This window comes from Schistocerca serialis, chromosome 5 (assembly GCF_023864345.2).
Source record: "Schistocerca serialis cubense isolate TAMUIC-IGC-003099 chromosome 5, iqSchSeri2.2, whole genome shotgun sequence".
Taxonomy (NCBI): Eukaryota; Metazoa; Arthropoda; class Insecta; order Orthoptera; family Acrididae; genus Schistocerca; species Schistocerca serialis.
The window spans coordinates 363,182,191-363,206,284 of NC_064642.1; the positions used below are offsets into that span (position 1 = coordinate 363,182,191).

Consider the following 24,094-nt stretch of genomic DNA (forward strand, 5'->3'; position numbering starts at 1 on the left):
CGAGCACATTGCACAGCAGAATTTTGTGGAAGAATAAACAACTTTCCGACCTCGAGAGTCGACGAAGCAGGACTTGTAACTGTACGTGACCTTCGAGATCGTCCTTCGTGAATGTCACGCATCGTTCCATGTGCCTCAAACTTATTAGTAATGCATTTAATTGTTAGGAAGGTTGGGTGTTCTGTTTCAAACTCCCGCCTCCAATGACGCTATGGCGTTATCAAACTTGATAAACGACTTCAGAATGCATTTCGCTGCTCGAACGTCAAGCGCGCTGCAGCCATTTTGTTTTCTCAGTACCGCAATGAAAGATGTTTCTTGAAAGAAAGCACTTACTCGTAATAGAAATCGATTGACAGTACCAATATTCCGATACAGCCAGTTAAAAAGAATATGCATGTTTTTGACGGAATCTCTATACGCTATCAAGGCTTCAAATGCGGCGATAACGCCCAGTTGCACTCAGAAGTGTTGCCGCGCAACTTCAGATTTTCTGTGATAAGGTTTCGTCGGAAAACAGGATGCTTACAGCCCGCCACTGTACTGTTTGCCTCTGAATAATGATAAGTAAACCTTGCGAAGCAACTCATGAGAGATTTTCTTTTTTAGTCTTATTAACTGTTTTGTAAAGGACAACTGAAATTATCTGTCTGTGACCTGTGCAGAACTTTTCACGCAAATAAAATCATCGTAATGAAATATATGCATGATTGCTTGAAAAGTTTTGAACGGGTCATAGATAGATAATTAGATAATAATTTAATTTAATTAATTGCATATGACGTATTCAAGTGCAATTATGTTAATATTAATAAATGTAATCAACATTAATTAATTTGCTTCACCTTGTGGGTCATTAAGAAAGTCAATCACTAAATAAGTTTCCTAACAAAAAAATGAAACACCCAGAGGAGGTGAGGAGGTAATTTCGCCAGATTTGTAAATAATTACTTGGCCAGTATATGGCGCATGTTGATGCAGGTTCTGCAACTATAGTATTGATTCTGAATAAAATGCCACCATCTGTAGCACTTTTCTTTCTGTTTTAAAAACCACCCATTTAATTTGAAATAAATAATCACAGTTGCAATTCTCTTTGACCAGAATAATGGTCGCTGAAGGGCGTTAGTGTTGTTCGTTTTTAGTGTTGTTCGTTCTTATTGTTGTTACCAGGCCTGGTAGGGTACATTAGGGGCTTGAACAGCGTCAGATGTTGAGTGATCACTGTGAAGGACGCGCACACGTGTGAGATAGCGCTGTCGGCACCTGACATAATGTGTAAGGTGTCTGATTGTGGATCTCCGTTTGGCGGGTTGGTCGAATCGTGCATTATACAAATTTGTCGAACGTGACAGTGGCTCGATATTGGTTTAAATGGGAACGTAAGGGCAGGCATTCACCGCCAAGGTTCCAGCCGACAACCTCTGACCACCACCAGGGAGTACCACCGTATTGTGCACCGAGCACATGGCAACTGCTTCACATCTTCGCCTGCCGTCCAAGAACAAATAATGGGCTCCTGCACCATTCGTCGGAGGCTAGCAGCAGCTGGACTAGGGAATTACCGTCCTGTGTGCAGGCTGCTGTTAACACCACATTGCAAATAGCTGCATTTTGGAGCGGTGCCATGACTGAGAACTGTGGACTTCTGTTGGGTGGCGTCACATTGTGTTCAGTGATGAATCGCTTTCTGCACTACCCTGGATGACAATCGTCGGCTAGTAATATGATGACGCAAGTAGAGGTCCAATTCTTCCAGTGTCTAGTTCACGCAAAATACCGTGGCCAGTACATGCGCAGATGACAGGGCACAGGTCGGAGGGTGGTAGCGGTGGGGGTGCAGGCAGGCGCTGTAGGGGAAATGTCGAGCGCTGGAGGGGAAATACCGTTCTAAACTAAAGCATTTTTTGTAAATACATGGTGCCCCGTTTATCTGATGACCGCCTGCCCAGAGTATTGCAGGCCGGCCACAGAAGCTGCGCCTGCCGGTCGAATGGGTCCCACAGGACCATGCAATGCTCCCTTTTTTTGATTTCAGCCTGAAGGTCGTACAGACATACGCGCGTTATCGGCCAGTGTCATTTGAGCAGTGAAACAGGAATCGTGAGTGTAACAGTGAAGTTTGCGCCCGCAACAACGGTAAGAGGGAATTACTCTATTCCATAACGTGTGTTTATATACACTCCTGGAAATTGAAATAAGAACACCGTGAATTCATTGTCCCAGGATGGGGAAACTTTATTGACACATTCCTGGGGTCAGATACATCACATGATCACACTGACAGAACCACAGGCACATAGACACAGGCAACAGAGCATGCACAATGTCGGCACTAGTACAGTGTATATCCACCTTTCGCAGCAATGCAGGCTGCTATTCTCCCATGGAGACGATCGTAGAGATGCTGGATGTAGTCCTGTGGAACGGCTTGCCATGCCATTTCCACCTGGCGCCTCAGTTGGACCAGCGTTCGTGCTGGACGTGCAGACCGCGTGAGACGACGCTTCATCCGGTCCCAAACATGCTCAATGGGGGACAGATCCGGAGATCTTGCTGGCCAGGGTAGTTGACTTACACCTTCTAGAGCACGTTGGGTGGCACGTGATACATGCGGACGTGCATTGTCCTGTTGGAACAGCAAGTTCCCTTGCCGGTCTAGGAATGGTAGAACGATGGGTTCGATGACGGTTTGGATGTACCGTGCACTATTCAGTGTCCCCTCGACGATCACCAGTGGTGTACGGCCAGTGTAGGAGATCGCTCCCCACACCATGATGCCGGGTGTTGGCCCTGTGTGCCTCGGTCGTATGCAGTCCTGATTGTGGCGCTCACCTGCACGGCGCCAAACACGCATACGACCATCATTGGCACCAAGGCAGAAGCGACTCTCGTCGCTGAAGACGACACGTCTCCATTCGTCCCTCCATTCACGCCTGTCGCGACACCACTGGAGGCGGGCTGCACGATGTTGGGGCATGAGCGGAAGACGGCCTAACGGTGTGCGGGACCGTAGCCCAGCTTCATGGAGACGGTTGCGAATGGTCCTCGCCGATACCCCAAGAGCAACAATGTCCCTAATTTGCTGGGAAGTGGCGGTGCGGTCCCCTACGGCACTGCGTAGGATCCTACGGTCTTGGCGTGCATCCGTGCGTCGCTGCGGTCCGGTCCCAGGTCGACGGGCACGTGCACCTTCCGCCGACCACTGGCGACAACATCGATGTACTGTGGAGACCTCACGCCCCACGTGTTGAGCAATTCGGCGGTACGTCCACCCGATCTCCCGCATGCCCACTATACGCCCTCGCTCAAAGTCCGTCAACTGCACATACGGTTCACGTCCACGCTGTCGCGGCATGGTACCAGTGTTAAAGACTGCGATGGAGCTCCGTATGCCACGGCAAACTGGCTGACACTGACGGCGGCGGTGCACAAATGCTGCGCAGCTAGCGCCATTCGACGGCCAACACCGCGGTTCCTGGTGTGTCCGCTGTGCCGTGCGTGTGATCATTGTTTGTACAGCCCTCTCGCAGTGTCCGGAGCAAGTATGGTGGGTCTGACACACCGGTGTCAATGTGTTCTTTTTTCCATTTCCAGGAGTGTACAATTAGTATGAACAAATTTCGTAAAACAGAAAGTGTTCAAGACAAGAAGCATAAACGACGACGTACACGGCACACAGAAGCTCGTCAGAATGACATTGCATACCGCCTGGAAAATTCCCCTAAAAATTCTCGTAGACGTCTTTCGCACCAAACACAACTATCGTGCGCCTCAGCACAAAGAGGAGCAAAGCTGAAGTATCAATAGTACAACAACTCCGACCTGCACACAGGGTTAAGTTTTGAAAAAGGGTTTTAAAACAAGTGCATGACGGTGAAATATATCCTTACTTCATTCAGTTTTCAGACGACGCTTGATTCAATTCACACGGGTATTCTGTCGACGTTGGAGCGCAGATATACCTGTTATGCTTCATGAGGAACCCATTCATGATCAGAAAATAGGAGTGTGGTGCGCAGTTAGTGATGACAGAAGAATAGGCTCAAATTTCTTTAATGGCACAGTGAAACGTCCCCTTAGAAAAATTCTACAAGACTGTGCTTAAACTGACACACAATATTTTTAGCGCAACGCAATCCGACTTTCAAAAATCCCTACAACAGTATGGCCCTGACTAACATTAACCTATACGTTTCACAAATCACTTACCTCACAAAAATCTTCGTTACTCGAAATACTGCAATACAGCGAGCGCCACTACTGCCAGCTAAATAAAAGGTTCAAACTACTGAAGGCGCTAATTACTGATAGGCATAGTTAGCAAATGAAAGATTTTGATAGAGAACAAACAATGTATTTACCTTAATAGTGTTCAAAAATGATAATATGTATACAGCAGTTCATGACATCCATTGTTACAAATGTACTGTTTCTGATGGACACACGTCCAGATCATCCGCTCTCAAAAATGCGCCACCTCACTTCCCCACGTCCACCACTGCTGGCGGCTCACCTCCAACTGCGCAACGCTATGAGCTGTTAACATTCAGCTGCCCAACACTACAATAGCCAACAATGCAAACTAGCCACAGACTGCACACAGCACAGCCAGTGATTTTCATACAGAGCGCTACGTGGAGTTACCAGTAAGAAAACATAAATAGCCCCATGCTCCCCACAAAAAAATTTACAAATTGTTTTGGGCACTGGCCGATACATATTTGTTAAAATTTTTTCACAATTACAATAACAAAGAAATCAAATGCACACACTTATTGATACAATGTTGGTCAAAAGCTAAAATTTTCTCACAGTCCATAAAGACAGCCCTGATCGTTCATCACAGTAAAATTGCAGTGTGTTTCTCAAAGTCTGTGCATTTAAAGAAAATGCACACGGAAGTAGTGGATTTCCATGCAGTCTTGAAAAAGTAGTGTTGTCCTTCCAACGGAAAGACAGTGCTGACTCTTGACATGCAGAGCAAACCCACAGCAGAGTCAGTCGAAGTTTTGAAGAATACTGGTAGGTAGGTCATCACAGAGCAGACCACTGTAGTCTTGTTAGAGATTACGGTATTGGTGGGCCACCAGAGGTGCAGACCCACTGCAGTCCTTGTAGAAATAATGGTACTGGTGGGTCATCAAAGGTGCAGACCCACTTCAGTCCTTGTAGAGACGGCCAGTAGCCATCTGTTGCGACTGTGCAGGTGCACAATCACCATCGAAGAGTCTTGCAGACAATATAGCAAGTCCATAAACCACGACTTGTGCATTCACAAAATTTTTTTTTTGAAATGTCCTTAGAACCAGCAATGCTGTTTTCCAGTCCCTTGCTGAATTATTAACACATGTGCAAACACTATCAGTCCCTACTTCTCACATATTGTTCATATACTATGACCAACAGAAACGTATGCAGTGAAATGTAACTTACAAGTTACTTAATTTGATGAACTGGTGTCAATTACAATTTTATAACATAAGAATACAATAACAAAGGTACAAAATACATCATTAAAGAACACAACAGTACAGATAACATTTGTAGTAACACAGGCTTTCCAAAAGAATAGAAATAAACATATACATCAGTGTTACAGGAATTATGATATAAGTAAATACATAAAAGATCAGAATAGCTTTTGAAACATCAACTTCACACATGAGCATCAAAACAAAACAGAATAAATAATGTCTAAACATCTTTACAAAGTAAATAACATATTATCAGAAAAATTCCACAACGTAAATCTTATTAGCTAAACACATAAAGACAGGAAAAAGACAAATACACAAGGGTACAAAAACACATAGCTGAATAACACAGAAGGAAAGGACAGGGTTTGTTTTCAGTGTAACATTTGGTACTGCAGTCCAACCCAAAACTTCATTCCATATATCTTTCCTCTTATTTCAAGATTTGTTTCCACCAAAAAAAATCCTATCCAAGCATGCTTTCTGTATTTATATGTTCACATTTTTCTTACCTCATTATTTATTTTCCATTATCTTACCTCATCATTTATTTCCAAGAAAATCCTACCTGTACCCGCTTTCTGTGCTTTTTTCGTATAAGTTCTCAATGCATTTCTTCCAATTCATCACAACTCATTCTCTTATATAGTCTACCCCCTCTTAAGCTAACTTAAAGCTACGGAGCTCAGATATATATACCAAGGGATGAGGCAATGCAGCAGCACATAACAAATTAACACAAACAGCAATGACAAAAAACGCAAATTGGCAAAGCTAGCAGCAGTAAATGTAATAACTTATATCTAAACATGACAAAGCTTAAGGAGAAAAAATATTACAGTAAAAATGGCCATGTTTAATACCTATGTCACATCTTAACACTAGAGTGATGCATCACGAGAACTTACTCTAGCAGACAAGTTACCAAATCGTAAAAAAAATTATTTATGCAGTTCCTGCAAAGGGAAATGATTATTTGTGCTGTCTTTTCTAAGAAAGTACATCATAAACGTGTTCTTTACTGGGTCTGTAGACAGAAAATAGTGATATTAGTTCATCTATTAAATTTTATTTTAACCAATGCTGCAGTGCAGCTAGAAACTAGATATTAAACGAAATGAGCAAATAAATATATAAAGCAATATATGAAACGTCATTCACTAGGCAAATGGCGTCTCCAAAGGCAAAAAAATCTCTCAACTAGAAAGACAGTAGTCATAATCAGGTGTATAGACATAAAATATTTCTCATCATTTCATTAGTCATTTCAGTAAATGTCATAAATTAAGAGCTCCACAGTGTAATCATATGTTTTCAAGTTTGGGCATGTATTTGGGATGCTTTCTACAAAGAAATGTCAATACCGAGGATAATGACCCCTTTTTTTCTCCACCTAATGGCTTCCTTTTGTCAGACGACTACCTCTCAGCTAGGCGCCCAAAACGCAGTATGTCAAGGTCACTTACCTTTCGTACTGAAACATTTACGACAGCAGTGTTCGCTACAGTGGCAGTCTCATATAAAAATTTCACAGGTCGAGAATTTGCATTACATATGTGTAGAGACAAAATCCTATCAATATAACAGTGTCCAAAAAATATTCGTCGGCATTGAGATACATTCTCGCATTTACACACATTTCATAACTCTTAAAGTACGATTCTTGGTTTCCAACATCCTTTTTCACAAGTCAGAGTCCCTAACCACTACTCATTATTCATTACCTTAGTACACATATACATATTCGTCACATTCTTCAATATTTCATCATTATAAATATGTAGCATAATCAAATTCCTCATATCGCATCAGCTTATTGATCATAAACATACCTCAGCAGCATAACACACATCGTCGTCGTAATAATAACATCATAACACCTCAGTCAAATCTCAAAATCGTCGTACCTTCCTCCAATAATTTCAAAACCTAAAAAAAAAGCTCTGCTCATTTCAATAGTGTCATCTACCTCAAACATACGTTAAAAATCATGACCCCATACCAAATGCGACATTCGAAGCTCTCATAGTATCACAATGGTTCCAAATAAAAAAAAAATGAACAGTTCACAAAGTACAGACAAAATACAATTTCATAAGTGTGAAGTTATCCAACTGTGTAATTACGTAAACATCTGTCACTAATGTAGTAAAAAAATGTTTGTTTCTCTGTTAAATAATCAGGCAGCTGTGTAATTCTGTGTTGGAGAAATATGGAACCGATGTGTAAAGTTGTATAAACAAATACCATATTAGCTAGGGCTCCTTGTGCTTGCCACACACATGGTATACAAAGTAAGCATGTACCCCCCTGAGGATTAATGTAATTATACCCTCAGGTGTTACAGATTACAGCAATGGAATGAAATTTATCACAGAAAACTTTCTTTGTACTTCAAATATCTTTAAAAATAAATGTATTAAGTACAAAATTAATCACTCAAATGCGTGTCCTGTAGCGCTAAATGTGCGTCTTGCTGTAAGATAATTCTGTGGAAGTGTCGTAATTATCGTCCTCCGAAAGCTAAGTTCTGCAGAAGCCAATGTACTTATGCTTTGCGTATAGATATCGTAGTTATTACGTACCTTACCGTGATCAAGACAGTACTATAATGTAACGTATTGTTGTGCTACGAAAAAGGCTGTCTCATTGTAGCTATACCACAAAAGTTACTACTAAAACATGCTTTACTTTCCAGAATAATACAGAAAAACTGTGCAGATATAAAACAGATACACCGCAAAAGCAATAATATAAATTGTGTCACTCATTAGTAGTGTCGTGATATAATCTTGTACCTGTCAAATAAACTAACCACTGTGTCTTCTGATATCTCTCAGAAAGTACTTTAAATCCAGAATGTATTTTCAAGTAAACCAAAATGTTGCATGAAAATCTCGTTAGCAGCACCGGTACATGTTCTAAGTATGTGAGCCTTATGGTCGTTACGTAATTGTGCCACTAACAAGCAAGAATGTACACACACAATAACACTGTGTTGTCTGTTCACAATATAATGGTTCAAATGGCTCTGAGCACTATGCGACTTAATTTCTGAGGTCATCAGTCGCCTAGAACTTAGAACTAATTAAACCTAACTAACCTAAGGACATCACACACATCCATGCCCGAGGCAGGATTCGAACCTGCGACCGTAGCGGTCGCTCGGTTCCAGACTGTAGCACCTCTAATCGCACGGCCACTCCGTGTTCACTATAACAATGCATTCGTAATTACTGTCTAAATATGTTCCCTAGGTTATAGACTGGATAGTTTATTTTAAAACATAGTTACATGTTAACAGTTTCTAAATGTGACAAAGAGTACTAGTAACGTGAGGTGAAAAATTTTATAGTAAAGACTAAATTAAAAAAACAGATTATCTCTCAATAAACGGTTTTACATGTGAAATGTAGTGTAATCCTTTACTCTTCCTAGTGCGCAGAGTTTCAACTTCAAAGCAATTATCATGTTGTATACGTCGGTAAAGAATACTGGAATTTTTCTCAAGGTTAGCGTCTATGTTATTTTTCTCTGAGCCAGCCGGCGCACGTGGCTGCCTGCGGTGCGAGTCATTGTCTGTCTCTTTGTTGGTGGGTGTCATTATTGGGATTAGGAGACCTAACTTCTACAAATTCACCTTGTCGAGAGGGCCCAACCCTGTTTGAATCTCGCCAGTTCTGATGAAATTCAGGTCTGTCGTAATGATTATATCATCTGTCATCATGTCGGTAATTTATGTAATTAATTCCTTGTCGGTCACGTGGTGGTGGAGAACTTCTCCCTGAGTCGTAACTGCGCAGATGACCGTTGTGTCTGAAGTTATTCTGTCTCCCTTGATAATAATTGTTTTGGTTCCAATATTGTCTGTTTCTAAGGTTGTCTCTGTCTCATTCATTACTATGGAAATGCGATCTTTCTCTGTAATTATTACTACTCTGGCAACGGTTGTCATACGGGTGGTGTCTGTTTTGGTCACTATTTGTGTAATAAGAATAGCCTTGTCGTGTCCAGTTATTATTTCTTTCATCGCAGAATTGTGACGGATGTGACCTGTAATTGTTGTGTTCCTGTTTTCGCGTTCCACGATTGTCAGCGTCAATTTCTAATTCTTGTACGAGTCCCTGAAAAGCTTCAATGTCGTCTTTGCAACGTCCTGCCAAAATAATGTGTCGTAAATGTTCAGGTAATTTGATTAAGCAAATGTGGATGAGTTCTGAGGGGCTCTATGGGTTTGACAGGTACTGATTCTTGTGCAACATGTCTTCAAAATATTTCACAAGACTGGAAAATTCAGATTGTTCGAAATGTTTCATCATTATGATGCTATGTTTTACTCGGTCTTGTGTGGCTTGAGACCAATATGCTGCGAGGAAGGCATGATAAAATTCTCCTTCACTGTGACAATCGTGAATGACCGATCGCATTCTTTCAGCTGGTTCATACTCTAAGTAGCCACACATAAATTCTAATCTGTGCTCTAAAGACCAGTTATGAGGAAAACAATGAGAGAATTGATGAAGCCATGCTTGTGGATGAATGTCATTGCCAGAATTCTTAAATGTTTTGAATTTACGTGTAGTAAAGAACAGCTTATAGTCAAAATCATCGTGTCGGCGAGTCGCATGTCGGTCATTGTTACGTCGTTTCGGCGGTTCCATTTCAAAATTCGGTGCACCTTACCAATTTCTTTCATAATTTCCGAAATGCGCTGTGTTATTATTTAGTGTCTGTTCCGTATTTCTATGTCCCTCTTCTCGTATTGTAGCGCGAATGTCCTCTAAAATATGTAATTCTTTTATTACCTGTGTCAACTGATCTTGTACTTCCCGGATTTCTCTTTGGTGTTGCGTATTAATTTGATTCTGATTTTGTTTGAACTTCCTAATTTGTTTGCACTCTTCTGTGTCATTAAAGATTACCGGTTTTGTGTCATTCAGATTATCATCTACCTTCGTAGATAAATTAATTAGCTGATCCGAAAGTTCAACTACTAACTCTGATAATAAACTAATTGCCCCCATGTGTCTTTCTGAACTAATTTTCAGAGTATCTACTGTGTCCATTAAGTTTTCCTGAGTTTTTGCAAGTTGTGTAACCGAATCAGTAGATGCAACTGAGTCAATTTTAGCTTGCAAGGTGTCGTGATTTTCATGAACAATAGTTTGCAGTTCCTTTATGGCTGCTTCATGACTCTGTAATGCATTTTCATGAAGCGAAAAAATAGGTTGGAAATGCTCACAAATTTGTGTTTTTACGTCATTACAGACTTTTTGACATTTCGCTTCGATTTGATATAACTCAGTAGCTAAATCTTCACATGTTTGTTCAAGCGTGGTGTCTAACTTCCGAAGATTTTGTTCCATTGTGTCTAACTTTTGAAGCTTTTGCTGCATTTGTCTCTGATTATGTTCCATTGTGTCTAACTTTTGAAATTTTGTTCCGTTGTGTGTAACTGTTGCTGTGTTTGTCTCTCATTTTGTTTCATTTGCTGCATTAATTGCAATAATAATGTATTAGTGTCTGGAATCTGTTCCTCTATGTTTTTCAGCAGTGCAATTGCTCAGGCAACCTTCACATTTTGACGAGCAGAAATTGTGTCTTGACTTATTTGAGAAAAACGGTGAGGACCCAAAACCTGAGTCTACAGTATTTGCAATAATGTGTTCTGTCATTTCGGATTCCTGAGGTGAGCTGTTGCCGACTGATCGATCGATAATGCATCCCTGTTCACTACTTGTTTCACTGTCTACACCATTATTTGCCGCCCGCTCCATTTCCCTATGCACAATTACCAAATTACTAGTTTTAACATTAGTTAATTCATTACATGGTGGCGCTAACACACTGCTTTTGTCTTCACTGTCATTTCTCAGTTTACTTTGGAGCCTAGTATTACGTTTTTCACACACCATTATTGTCACAATATTTCACATGACAACACAGGAAAGCACAATTTGAAGAGCAAAATAAGAAAACACATTAACATAGCACTGAAAATAATATCTAGTTAATTGCAATTGCAGCTGCGAAATATTTGGTGCAAATCTACATGCATGCCACAAGTGTTTTACTGTACAACAATGAAAAACTACAACTACAAAGGAAATTCTCTCTATAATTATGCACTAGAAATAAACAAAAGCTACACTAATTACACAAACTACAAGAAAAAAACCAGAAGATTCCAGTGACGTATCCTGGCAGGGTCGCCATATGAAACGTCCCCTTAGAAAAATTCTACAAGACTGTGCTTAAACTGACACACAATATTTTTAGCACAACGCAATAAGACTTTCAAAAATCCCTACAAAAGAATGGCCCAGACTAACATTAACCTATACGTTTCACAAATCACTTACCTCACAAAAATGTTCGTTACTCGAAATACTGCAATACAGCGAGCGCCACTACTGCCAGCTAAATAAAAGATTTAAACTACTGAAGGCACTAACTACTGATAGGCATAGTTAGCAAATGAAAGATTTTGATAGAGAACAAACAATGTATTTACCTTAATAGTGTTCAAAAATGATAATATATATACAGTAATTCATGACATCCATTGTTACAAATGTACTGTTTCTGATGGACACACGTCCAGATCATCAGCTCTCAAAAATGCGCCATCTCACTTCCCCACATCCACCACTGCTGGCGGCTCACCTCCAACTGCGCAATGCTACGCGCTGTTAACAGCCAACAGCCCAACACTGCAATAGCCAACATCAATGCAAACCAGCCACAGACTGCACACAGCACAGCCAGTGATTTTCATACAGAGCGCTACGTGGAGTTACCAATAAGAAAACCTAAATAGCCTACTTACAACAGTTACTAGTGAAAGTTATGTGCAAAACATTTTGCGACCGTTTTCTAATTAAGTGAGTGAAAGAACACTAAGCTTCGCATTTGGCTTGGTTCAAACGGCTCTGAGCACTATGGGACTTAACATCTGAGGTCATCAGTCCCCTAGAACTTAGAACTAATTAAACCTAACTAACCTAAGGACATCACATACATCCATGCCCGAGGCAGGATTCGAACCTGCGACCGTAGCGGTCGCGCGGTTCCAGACTAAAGCGCCTAGAGCCGCTCGGCCACTCCGGCCGACCGCATTTTTTCTACAGGATTCGGCAAGGGCTCATACGCCCAATGTTTATTTGCAAGCAATTCACGATATGTTCGATGAAAGCGTCATAGTAACAATATCTGGGTAGCTAGAAGTCCAGGTTTAATTCTGTGCGATTTTTATTTGTGGGTTGCACTGAAGGACAAAGTGTACACAACAGATCCTCACATGATAGGGGAACTTAAGGATAATATCCTTGAATCAATTTTTTCAGTATCTCAGAGAGAATTACATCATGTAATTAGTAATTTGGGTAGATGTCAGACATGCGTGGAAAATAATAGCAGGCAGTTCCAGCATCTCCTTCCCAATTCTGTGCGATTTTTATTTGTGGGGTGCACTGAAGGACAAAGTGTACACAACAAATCCTCACATGATAGAGGAACTCAAGGATAATATCCTTGAATCAATTTATTCAATATCTTAGAGAGAATTACATCGTGTGCTTAGTAATTTCCTGAGTAGATGTCAGAGATACGTGGAAAATAATGGCAGGCAGTTGCAGCATCTCCTTGCCAATTTATTTGCTTAAATTTTAAATGTAGTCATATCATAGCGAAGCTGTAGACGGGCGACAGGGAGTCTGATCGCCAGGCAACGGAGCGCTCGCTGCCCATCTTCTACTGCGCCGCAGAGGCGGTCACCAGGTAAATGGAACAAGCTGTAAAAAGCGGCGCCCTTTCACGCCCACGCTTCTATGGTGTCCATTCAAAAAGATCTGTCACCTGTGCGTTGGTTAGTATCTAAAACGAATTCCGCCGAAAACGCAGCAATTTATTTGCCTGGTTTGTTATACTTTTGTAACTTTCAGAGAAGTGTCACGAGTGAGGAATTTTTAATAAAACCTACACATTTCTCCGGTTTCCATGTTAAAATTTGCTTCTCAGCGGAGTTTACACAGTCTCACATACTAACATGTGCAAATGCAATTGCGAGAGAATTCTGAAACAGTGGTTTATTAATTTTATTAAGTGAGCAACTGAGGAAAAGGTCAGCATCTTATGAAAAAGCACACCCCAATACAAAATAAACGTGTAATGACTTCACCTATGTTGTTCCAAAATCCATAACATTTCTTCTTTCACCAGATATTGATTGTCCTCAAAAATTACTTTCTTTCATAGGAAGAGTCTGTAGTTAGAGGAATAACACGGTAGATAATGAAGTTTTGCGTAATAACCATATGACAAAATGCTCTCCCCTTTGATCGGTATCATTTACCAAAATCTCAATTCGATATCTCAAACGGTTTATGAAATATGAGAAATGTAGTGGATATTTCACTCTGGCTTTATCGCTGGCCCAGTGCGATCACAAGTGAGTGCGCTACGTCAAATCAGTTTTCTCGCTGTTGGTTACAGATAGAGACCTCCACCCAAGTCTAAAGAAAAATTCAATATGTTACCTAAATTTCGTATGCAGCAACATATTATGTAATATGCAGTAGACGCAAAATCATAGCAACCCATATTTTTCATTGCGCAGTGTCTTTCTTTCACGTAAATATCACAATAAATATGCCCATTAACGAAATGATGGGCGTATCACATGAGCCTGACATATAAAGTTACAAGTAGAGCAAAAATTATTTTTTCGTTTGAGAAAGGTTGCAGGGCATACGCGTCGACTCTGTCATCACCGAGCCGGCCTGAGTGGCCGAGCGGTTCTAGGCGCTTCAGTCTGGAACCGCGCAACCGCTACGGTCGCAGGTTCGAATCCTGCCTCGGGCATGGATGTGTGTGATGTCTTTAGTGATGTGTTTAAGTAGTTCTAAGTTCTGGGGGACTGATGACCTCAGATGTTAAGTCCCATAGTGCTCAGAGCCATTTTTGTCATAACCGACGGGCTGAAAGGTGGCAAGCGCTCTTCTGGACAAACGAATGAAGTCGCCAAGCGCTTTGGGCGAAAACTGGTCACCGCGAAGCGGCAACCGCGTCCTGCGCGACCTATACTCCTGTCGTCGGGGTGTGGGGAGCCACCGGGTACGACTTCAGGTCACAGCTTATAGTGATTGAGAGAACTCTGACGGTACAACGGTACGTTATGGACATCCTGCACCCTTATGTGTTTCCTCTCTTGCGACGGTATCGTGGTGCCATTTTCCAACCAGGCAACACTCGTCCACAGATGGAACTTGTCTTTATGAACTATCTGCTTGACGTTGAAGTACTCCAGTAGCCAGCAAGCTCCCCAGATCTGTCCCTGATAGACCATGCTCGGGCGTCACGTTCGGTCCAGTACCAATATCCACGACCAGTTTGTTGTGAGCGAGCATGCCTCCAGATAGGATACCACTGCTTTATGGCACCCATCCCAACCAAATCAGTGCATTCATCCAAGCCAGACGGGCTACAACGTCATATAGATAAGCGGGCTCATACTGCTTCGTTCCTTGTAAATGTGATTCGATTTTGTGATCACTTTAACAATATTACGTACCCTCTCAATCCGTTGAGTTTCATTTCATTTCCTCCTCCCCGTATGGGCGTTTCCCTGTTTTGTCAGGCAGTGTAATTGGCGCCCAACATGGGGCTCTAAATAAAAATTCGTCAGTAGAAGCCACACCAAAAAAATATTCTGTGTACATACTGTACGAACTATGAGCGCAAGTTTTGCATAGTCACCTCTCCCTCCTCCTCCCGAACAGGCAATGAAGGCCCAACGGTACCGACCGGCCGCCTTGTTATCCTCAGCCCACAGGTGTCACTGGATGCGGATATGGAGGGGCATGTGGTCAGCACACCGTTCTCCCGGCCGTATGTCAGTTTCCGTGACCGGAGCCGCTACTTCTCAATCAAGTAGTTCCTCAGTTTGCCTCACAGGGGCTGAGTGCACCCTGCTTACCAACAGCGCTCTGCAGACCGGATGGTCACCCATCCAAGTGCTAGCCCAGCCCGACAGTGTTTAACTTCGGTGATCTGACGGGAACCGGCGTTACCACTGCGGCAAGGCCGTCGGCTATAGTCACCTCTAGTCCCCGTAAATTATGTGTCTCAAATTATTGCGCATCACTCTGTGCTTCAGTCATACTACGTCATATCGTCGCCTACATGTACAGTTGACATATATCAATGAAATTCGTTATTAGCAGCAGTTCCTAAACCATCTTAATTTCTGGGAGACGGGCTTCCCTTACCCAGTCCGTTCAGCCATCTCTGTCATGTATCCGATCTGACATCGCTTTTTCATATCTCTTGTCGACAGTCGACTTACTATTTTTCGTCTTCTTCAGCATTCGCCCAGGCTTGACAGGGCTCACTTATAACGTGGAATCAGCCATCCACTATCTGACAGTGTATTTACTTTTGTTCTGCGTCTGTAGTGTCTTCCCTTCCTGTCAGCTAAAAGTCAGTTACCCTAAGGAAAGAAAGTCGTGCACACCACTTGCTTGTCAATAACGAGCGCGTATGTAAGTTTATTCATTTCTCAACCGTTAGGTATAGTGTTCGTAAGGAGGTGACAGATGTCCATCCCATCCTAACCAGACGAGTGTGGAAAGGCGTCTAAAAACCAAATCCGAGCAAACGGGTACTATGGACAAACGGTGGTTAATCAATCGTACAAATATAGATGCTATCCGGTCGCGGCTCAACTCCTTGTCACGCATCCCATTACTCTGTGCCTTAAGCCACACCAACAGTGTCGTATACTTACTGGTATGTACTTGATATCAGTTGCTAATCACGAAGATACGTAAGAATAGAATTCATTTCCTTGTTGTGTGGTAAGCAGAGATAGATATTGACAGTTGTGACAGCCGGTATTTGAAATAGCGACGACTTAAGCCTTCGTGATAGCTAATCGCTCTTCTGACATTGTAAAGTGAACACACTGCACCTTCAGCAGTCATAATGCACGTATCAGCGTGAAAGGATATAGCTTTCTCCGTGTGCAAAGGGACAGGGCGGCTGTTATTTTGAGCCGGCCGAAGTGGCCGTGCGGTTAAAGGCGCTGCAGTCTGGAACCGCAAGACTGCTACGGTCGCAGGTTCGAATCCTGCCTCGGGCATGGATGTTTGTGATGTCCTTAGGTTAGTTAGGTTTAACTGGTTCTAAGTTCTAGGGGACTAATGACCTCAGCAGTTGAGTCCCATAGTGCTCAGAGCCATTTTTTTGTTATTTTGATTTTGAGTTCTTGGACGTTTGTTGGCAACTCGTGGACCGCTAGCTACGATACTTCGTGTCTCATCTCTAGCCGAGGTAAGAAACGACACAGTTTACTCTTTCATGTTCACAACAGTAGAGCATGTTTGCGTTGAAAACCGCCTTTTAACTAATGGGCATTTGTGAAAAGAAAATGTATCAGACTGCGTTCACAGTAGCACCGACAACGGTCGCCACACGTCGTCGACTATCGTTGCCCGACACTTTCGGCCGATAGTTTGTTCACCGTGGGTCTCACCCCCATCAGGTTTTAGTAGGATCAAGGAGGTTACGTTAGAATCTATTCTGCAGAGGAGATCATAATTGTTTTAATCTTCTCGGGCGGAACAGGTGCCATGACGTCTCAGTGCTTCGAGACGAGTGCTGCATTGCGTCTTTTACTATTAAAAAGATGCCAAATGCATGTGAATGAGCTATATCTGTCTTGAAAAGAACGTGGGATGTACTTTACACTCTTTCCTCAATTATTGTAATAACCGGCTAAGTTCTGCGGATTTCTTTAGATGAAAGGAGAAACGTTCTGTTACATACTCGAGATGATAAGTGATAACACTCTCAAGGACGTAACCAAAGGTGTGGTCTGGGGTGCGGTCAGGACCACCCCCCCGGCCCCCACCCACCCACCCTAATCTATCACCTAAATAAAATTACACACGGCCTAGTTGCCGTATAGTGAAATTGAAAGATATTTTGCTTTTCAGTCTTACGACAAAAAGGGTACGCACTATCGATAGTCAACAAGGCTATCGATAGATTTAAACTATCAATAACACTCTCGGATATCGCTCATCCCTACTTTAGCCAAGATCAAGTACTAAACATTATTGGCCTTACTTGAGCTCCGTTATTGTTTTGTTAATCAGTTCATTCATACTTGCAGCTGAATTTAATGTAAGTGCTGCCGCTTATTCTTTTTGTGCTGTGCACTTTTCTGGAAGTTTTTGAATTATATATAAGTTTGCAATAAGTAAAAAGAGGAAAACTGATTTTGATTCGTCCACTAGTTAAAAGATAAGTTAAAAATATGTATGCACTACTATAATAGTCTAATCACCAACCTATACCAGTGTAAAGTTGACACTGAAATCGTTATTTGGAGATTGGCAGGACTTTGTGGTTGCAAGATTTCAGTATTTCACAAGTCAGCAGAGCCAAAAACATCATCACAAAAGAATTAAAATCAGTGCATAAAACACACTTGGATTTGTCTGTGTCGCCCAAAAATCGCGTTCATCAATAAAAATATCGTCCAAACGGCGATGGTTGCATTCCTTTAAAATGTTTGCTCGAAAATCTATCATTAGTAGTCCAAATGTCAAGATATCCTCCAATCTGGTCACCCGGGAGATACTCAGTTATGAAGACCAGTGCCGATACGGAACTATGGGGAAGGGTTTGTAGAGAGCAGAAAAGGTTATGTGATAACAGCACATTCTAGAGTGCGTTCATTTCTAAAAGATTTTTTCGTCGGCTGCTAGAATTCGTCAGAGACTGTGCCTTGCATCCCCACCCCCCGACCCTTCTCGTCCAAACTTAGTTTACGCTCTTGTAACACTGTAATGACTGAAGAGATAATTCGTAAATGTAAATACAAGATTGTAGTAGGAGACAACAATGGTTAAAAATATTTTAACCCATTCAATTTTACAGGATGTATGTTACACTTCTTTAACAAAAATAGCTTCATGTTATAGACCACATACTACTTGTATGAAGGTCTCCCGAAAGCAGATAGATAAAATAAACAAATAAATACATGTGCTTTCACAGTAAATGAAACATATGAGCCCTTTGAGGTCCTCTTTAACAAACCAGACGCCCCCTTTGATAAATCCTGGCTACGTCCTTGACGCTCTGCCAACTTAATATAAATTGAGCAAAATGGACACATCAGTTAATATTCAATGATTGTGATTCAGCATACATGCCAAAGAAATTTTTAGAATAAGATAATCTGAACACCTAAAGCACTGAAGAGTGGAAACACACACACCACATTTGCAAGTCATATGAAATAACAGAATCACCACGTCAATAGCATAAAAACGCCAGTAAACAGTAACAATAATTCGTAGACAGCTAATTTCCACCTATCACAATACAAAAATGATTAATTACAGTAACATTATGCGTAAGATACGCCACCCTTCCAGTAACAATAATTCGTAGACAGCTAATTTCCACCTATCACAATACAAAAATGATTAATTACAGTAACTTTATGCGTAAGATACGCCACCCTTCCAGTAACAATAATTCGTAGACAGCTAATTTCCACCTATCACAATACAAAAATGATTAATTACAGTAACTTTATGCGTAAGATACGCCACCCTTCTCACTGAAACAAATTGTTTTTTGAGGCTATAATTTGCAACTAAAATTTCCATAAAGATTTTACCTAATTGAAGTTTCCAATAAACTTGCGGTTTCATTTCGTCGTTTCCGAGCTACATCCCCATAATGCTATTTTTTTATCCTTAGTATGTCATAAAATTCTTCTTGGACTAAACTTTCAGTTTGTCACACTCCACGCTTCGCATGTGACGACGTCGCTCGATTCGGTCGAAGAATACTGCTTTGAATTTCATCGACTGTCGTCCTAAGTCTGTACGCTTTGGCGAGGAGATCGGCTGCCTTACGAACGAGCACGTAATGCACTGACTTGAAAAGAGCGGCCATCTTCGACAGACGTCGGTCGTCCGGAAAATTTCACCGATGTCGGTGCCGTCACCGCAGCCTAAGAGACAAGGTATGAATACCTTCTCACACTGTTAGTTGTGATCTTTGGACAACATGGAATGACTCTATATTCAAGAGTAAGATGTACCAGCAAATTTTAAGGAAACGGAAATTAACATATAAACATTGAGTTGGGTTGATATAACAGATTGCCTGTTGTCTTAGCCGCACTGTCACTGATGCCACCTACTGGTAGAACTGTTTACTTCGTGCCATGTGTGTCAGTTTTCACACTGATTGTGTTTAGAAATGGAGTACGTTGTTGCAATGCGTGTCTTTTAAAGTCTTGTCTTATATTGTGTGTTAAGGTATGAAGACACGGGTATCCTGAAACGCGTAATGAGATGCTAAATAAAAATTGAATTGGTGATGAAGACAAGTGTATTACCATCCACTGAAAAACTTCTACAAATACCGAGCGAGATTGCGCAGTGGTTAGGACAATGGACTCGCAATCGGGAGGACGACGGTTCAAACTCGCGTCCGGCCGTTCTGATTTAGATTTTTCGTGATTTCCCTAAATCGCTTCAGGCAAATGCCGGCATTGTTCCTTTGAAAGTGCACAGCCGTCATCCTCCCCCAATCCAGTGGGAATGATGACTTCGCTATTTGGTCCCCTCCCCCCAAATCAACAAACGAACCTCCTACAAACTGCAGGAAAGACACGTGTGAATGTAGGGAAGTCCTTCTTGCTTAAACTGGCAGCTCATGACGATATTCACGATGTTAACGATGCTGAGTTTTACCTTTATTTTCTCGCGCTTTATGTCCCAGTAACTAAAGTTACTGCCGTCGCGAAAAGATGCGTATCTTTCTATTAAGCTCCGCTGCTCACATTTTTTAGACGTTTGTGCTTCTCTGTGGGTCAGTTCTGCTTCCATCTCTATAGCTGAGACTCTTTTGAAAAGTGACTTTATTCCACCACGCTGTGTTTTATGTTACTTTATTTGCCTTACTAGATTCAGAAACTGTCCATTTCCATGTACAGATACAAAACAGTCAACACACCATAATGTAAGATATGAAAAAAGAGAAAAAATACGAAAGTCATAAAACTACTCTGGATATAGTGTTAAAGATAATAGTTACCTACAGAAACATATGTCGACACGTCGTTGCCAATACGTTAATAAATTGCGTGCTGTACAGACAGCTCAGACGTCAACCGACCTCTTCTGAAACATAAAGTTCATGACACGCAAAGTTCTTTCGAGAATGATAACAGTACTGTGTTATTGAAATGTAACATCTAGCTAAAAGCACCAGTGAAACGAACAATGTAATGTTTACTACAAATCACACTACATGCACCTGTTCGAATTACCGTCACACGAGCATGAACGCGAGGGAAAATTTTAATTGTCAGTCATAGAATAAAAATACATGGATCGGTACGATTTCAGAGCATATCTGTGCCTCATACTGACAGATAAATGGGAGACATGGCTACATATATATACGAGTACAAATCGGTGTCACACATAATCAGCGGTACAGAGCCTTTTAACGTAATTATCAACGTTGCTTATTCATGCAGGTTGGTTAGAAAACTTAAAAAGGGAAATGGATAGGTTAAAGTTAGAAACAGTGAAAATTAGTGTATTGCAGTGGCAGGAGGAACATGACTTCTGGTCTGATGAATATGGGGCTATAAACACAAAATCAAATAGGGGTACAACAGGAGTAGGTTTAATAATGAATAAAAAATAGGAACGCGGGTAAGCTATTACGAACAGTATAATAACGCATTATTGTAGCCCATATAAACACAAAGCCCGCGCCTAACACAGTAGTACAAGCTTTTATGTCAACTAGCTCCACAGATGATGAAGAGATTGCAGAAATGTATGATGAGATAAAAGAAATTATTCATACAGTTAACAGAGACGAAAATTTAATAGCCATGGAGGACTGGAATTTGATAGTAGGAAGAGGAAGAGAAGGAAAAGTAGTAGGTGAATATGGAGTGGGGGTAAGGACTGAAAGAGGAAGCTGCCTGGTATAATTCTGTAGAGAGCATAACTTAACCATAGATAACATTTGGTTTAAGAATCAGGAAAGAAGGCTGTACACGTGGAAGAGACCTGGAGACACCGGAAGGTTTCAGATTGATTATATAATTGTACAACAGACATTTAGGAGCCAGGTTTTAAATTATAAGACATTTCCAGGGGCAGATGTGGACTTTGACCACAATTTATTGGCTATGAACTGTAGATTAAAACTGAAGAAACTGCAAAAAGATGGGAATTTAAAGATATGGGACCTGGATATGCTGAAAGGACCAGAGGTTGTACAGAGTTTCGTAGAGAGCGTTAGGGAACGATTGACAAGCACAGTGGAAAGGAATATAGTAGCAAAAGAATGGGTAGCTCTGAGAGATTAAATACTGAAGGCAGCAGAGGACCAAAAAGGTAAAAAGACGAGGGCTAATAGGAATCCTTGGGGAACACAAGAGATACTGAAATTAACTGATGAAAATATAAAAATGCAGTAAATGAAACAGGCGAAAAGAAATACAAACGTCTCAAAAATGAGATCGACAGGAAGTGCAAAATGGCTAAGTAGGAACTGTTAGAAATCAAATGCAGTTGCATATACCTTTAGGGATAAGATAGAGACAGCAGCGGAGTAGTGAAGCAACTCAAATCACTTAATAAAAGCAAGTCTTCTGTTTCAGACTGTATACCAATTAGGTCCCTTTCGGAGTATGCTGATGCATTAGCTCCATACTTAACAATCATATACAACCGTTCGCTCCACGAAAGATCCGTACCCAAAGACTGGAAAGTTGCACAGGTCACACCAATATTCAAGAAAGGTAGTAGGAGTAATCCACTAAATTACAGGCCCATATCGTTAACGTCAATGTGGAGCAGGATTTTAGAACATATATTGGGTTCGAACATTATGAATTGCCTCGAAGGAAACGGTCTATTGACACACAGTCAACATGGGTCTAAAAAACATCCTTCCTGTGAAACACAACTAGCTCTTTATTCACATGAAGTGCTGAGTGCTATTGACAAGGGATTTCAGATCGATTCCGTATTCCTGGATTTCCGGAAGGCTTTTGACACTGTACCACACAAGCGGCTCGTAGTAAAATGGCGTGCTTATGGAATATCGTCTCAGTTATGTGACTAGATTTGCGATTTCCTCTCAGAGAGGTCACAGTTCCTGTCAGAGAGGTCACAGTTCGTAGTAATTGACGGAAAGTCATCGAGTAAAACAGGAGTGATTTCAGGCGTTCCTCAAGGTAGTGTTATAGGCCCCTTGCTGTTCCTTATCTGTATAAACGATTTGGGAGACAAACTGAGCAGCCGTCTTCGGTTGTTTGCAGATGACGCTGTCGTTTATCGACTAATAAAGTCATCAGAAGATCAAAACAAACTGCAAAAACGATTCATAAAAAATATCTGAATCGTGCGAAAAGTGGCAGTTGACCCTAAAAAACGAAAAGTGTGAGGTCATCCACAAGAGTGCGAAAAGGAACTCGTTAAACTTCGGTTACACCATAAATCAGTCTAATCTAAAAGCCGTAAATTCAACTAAATACCTAGGTATTACAATTACGAACAACTTAAATTGGAAGGAACACATAGATAATGTTGTGGCGAAGGCTAACCAAAGGCTGCGTTTTATTGGCAGGACACTTAGAAAATGTAACAGACCTACTAAGGAGACTGTCTACGCTACGCTTGTCCGTCCTCTTTTAGAATACTGCTGCGTGGTGTGGTATCCTTACCAGGTAGGACTGACGGAGTACCCCGAAAAAGTTCAAAGAAAGGCAACACATTTTGTATTATCGCGAAATATGGGAGAGAGTCTCACAGAAATGATACAGGATTTGGGCTGGAAATCATTGAAAGAAAGGCGTTTTTCGTTGCGACGGAATCTTCTCACGAAATTCCAATCACCAACTTTCTCCTCCGAATGCGAAAATATTTTGTTGACACCGACCTACATAGGGCGGAACGATCACCACGATAAAATAATGGAAATCAGAGCTCGTACGGAAAGTTACAGGTCTTCATTTTTTCCGCGCGCTATGCGAGATTGGAATAATAGGGAATTGTGAAGGTGGTTCGATTAACCCTCTGCCAGGCACTTAAATGTGATTTCCAGAGTATCCATGTAGATGTAGATGTACAGGAAAATTAAAGAGACCTTTGGAGAAAAGAGAACAACCTGTATGAATATCAAGAGCTCAGATGGAAAACCAGTTCTGATCAAAGAAGTGAAAGGAGAAGGGTGGAGTATATAGAGGGTCTGTACAAGGGAGATGTGCTTGAGGGTAATATTATGGAAATGGAAGAGGACGTAGATGAAGGTGAGATGGCAGATATGACACTGAGTGAACAGTTTGATAGAACACTGGAAGACCTAAGTCGAAACAAGGCCTCAGGAGAAGACAACATCCATTATAACTACTGATAGCCTTGGGAGAGCCAACCATGACTAAACTTTTCCATCTGGTGAGCAAGACCTATGAGACAGACGAAATACCCTCAGACTTCAAGAAGAATATAATAATTCTAATTCCAAAGAAATCAGGTGTTGACAGGTGTGAGAATTAC

At 41.4% G+C, this 24,094-nt stretch overlaps 1 pseudogene; it reads right to left on the bottom strand.

Annotated features, from left to right (window-relative positions):
• Nucleotides 1-15,450: 15,450 nt before the first annotated feature.
• LOC126482963 (5S ribosomal RNA) lies at nt 15,451-15,568 on the bottom strand (annotated as a pseudogene).
• Between the last annotated feature and the right edge of the window lie 8,526 nt (nt 15,569-24,094).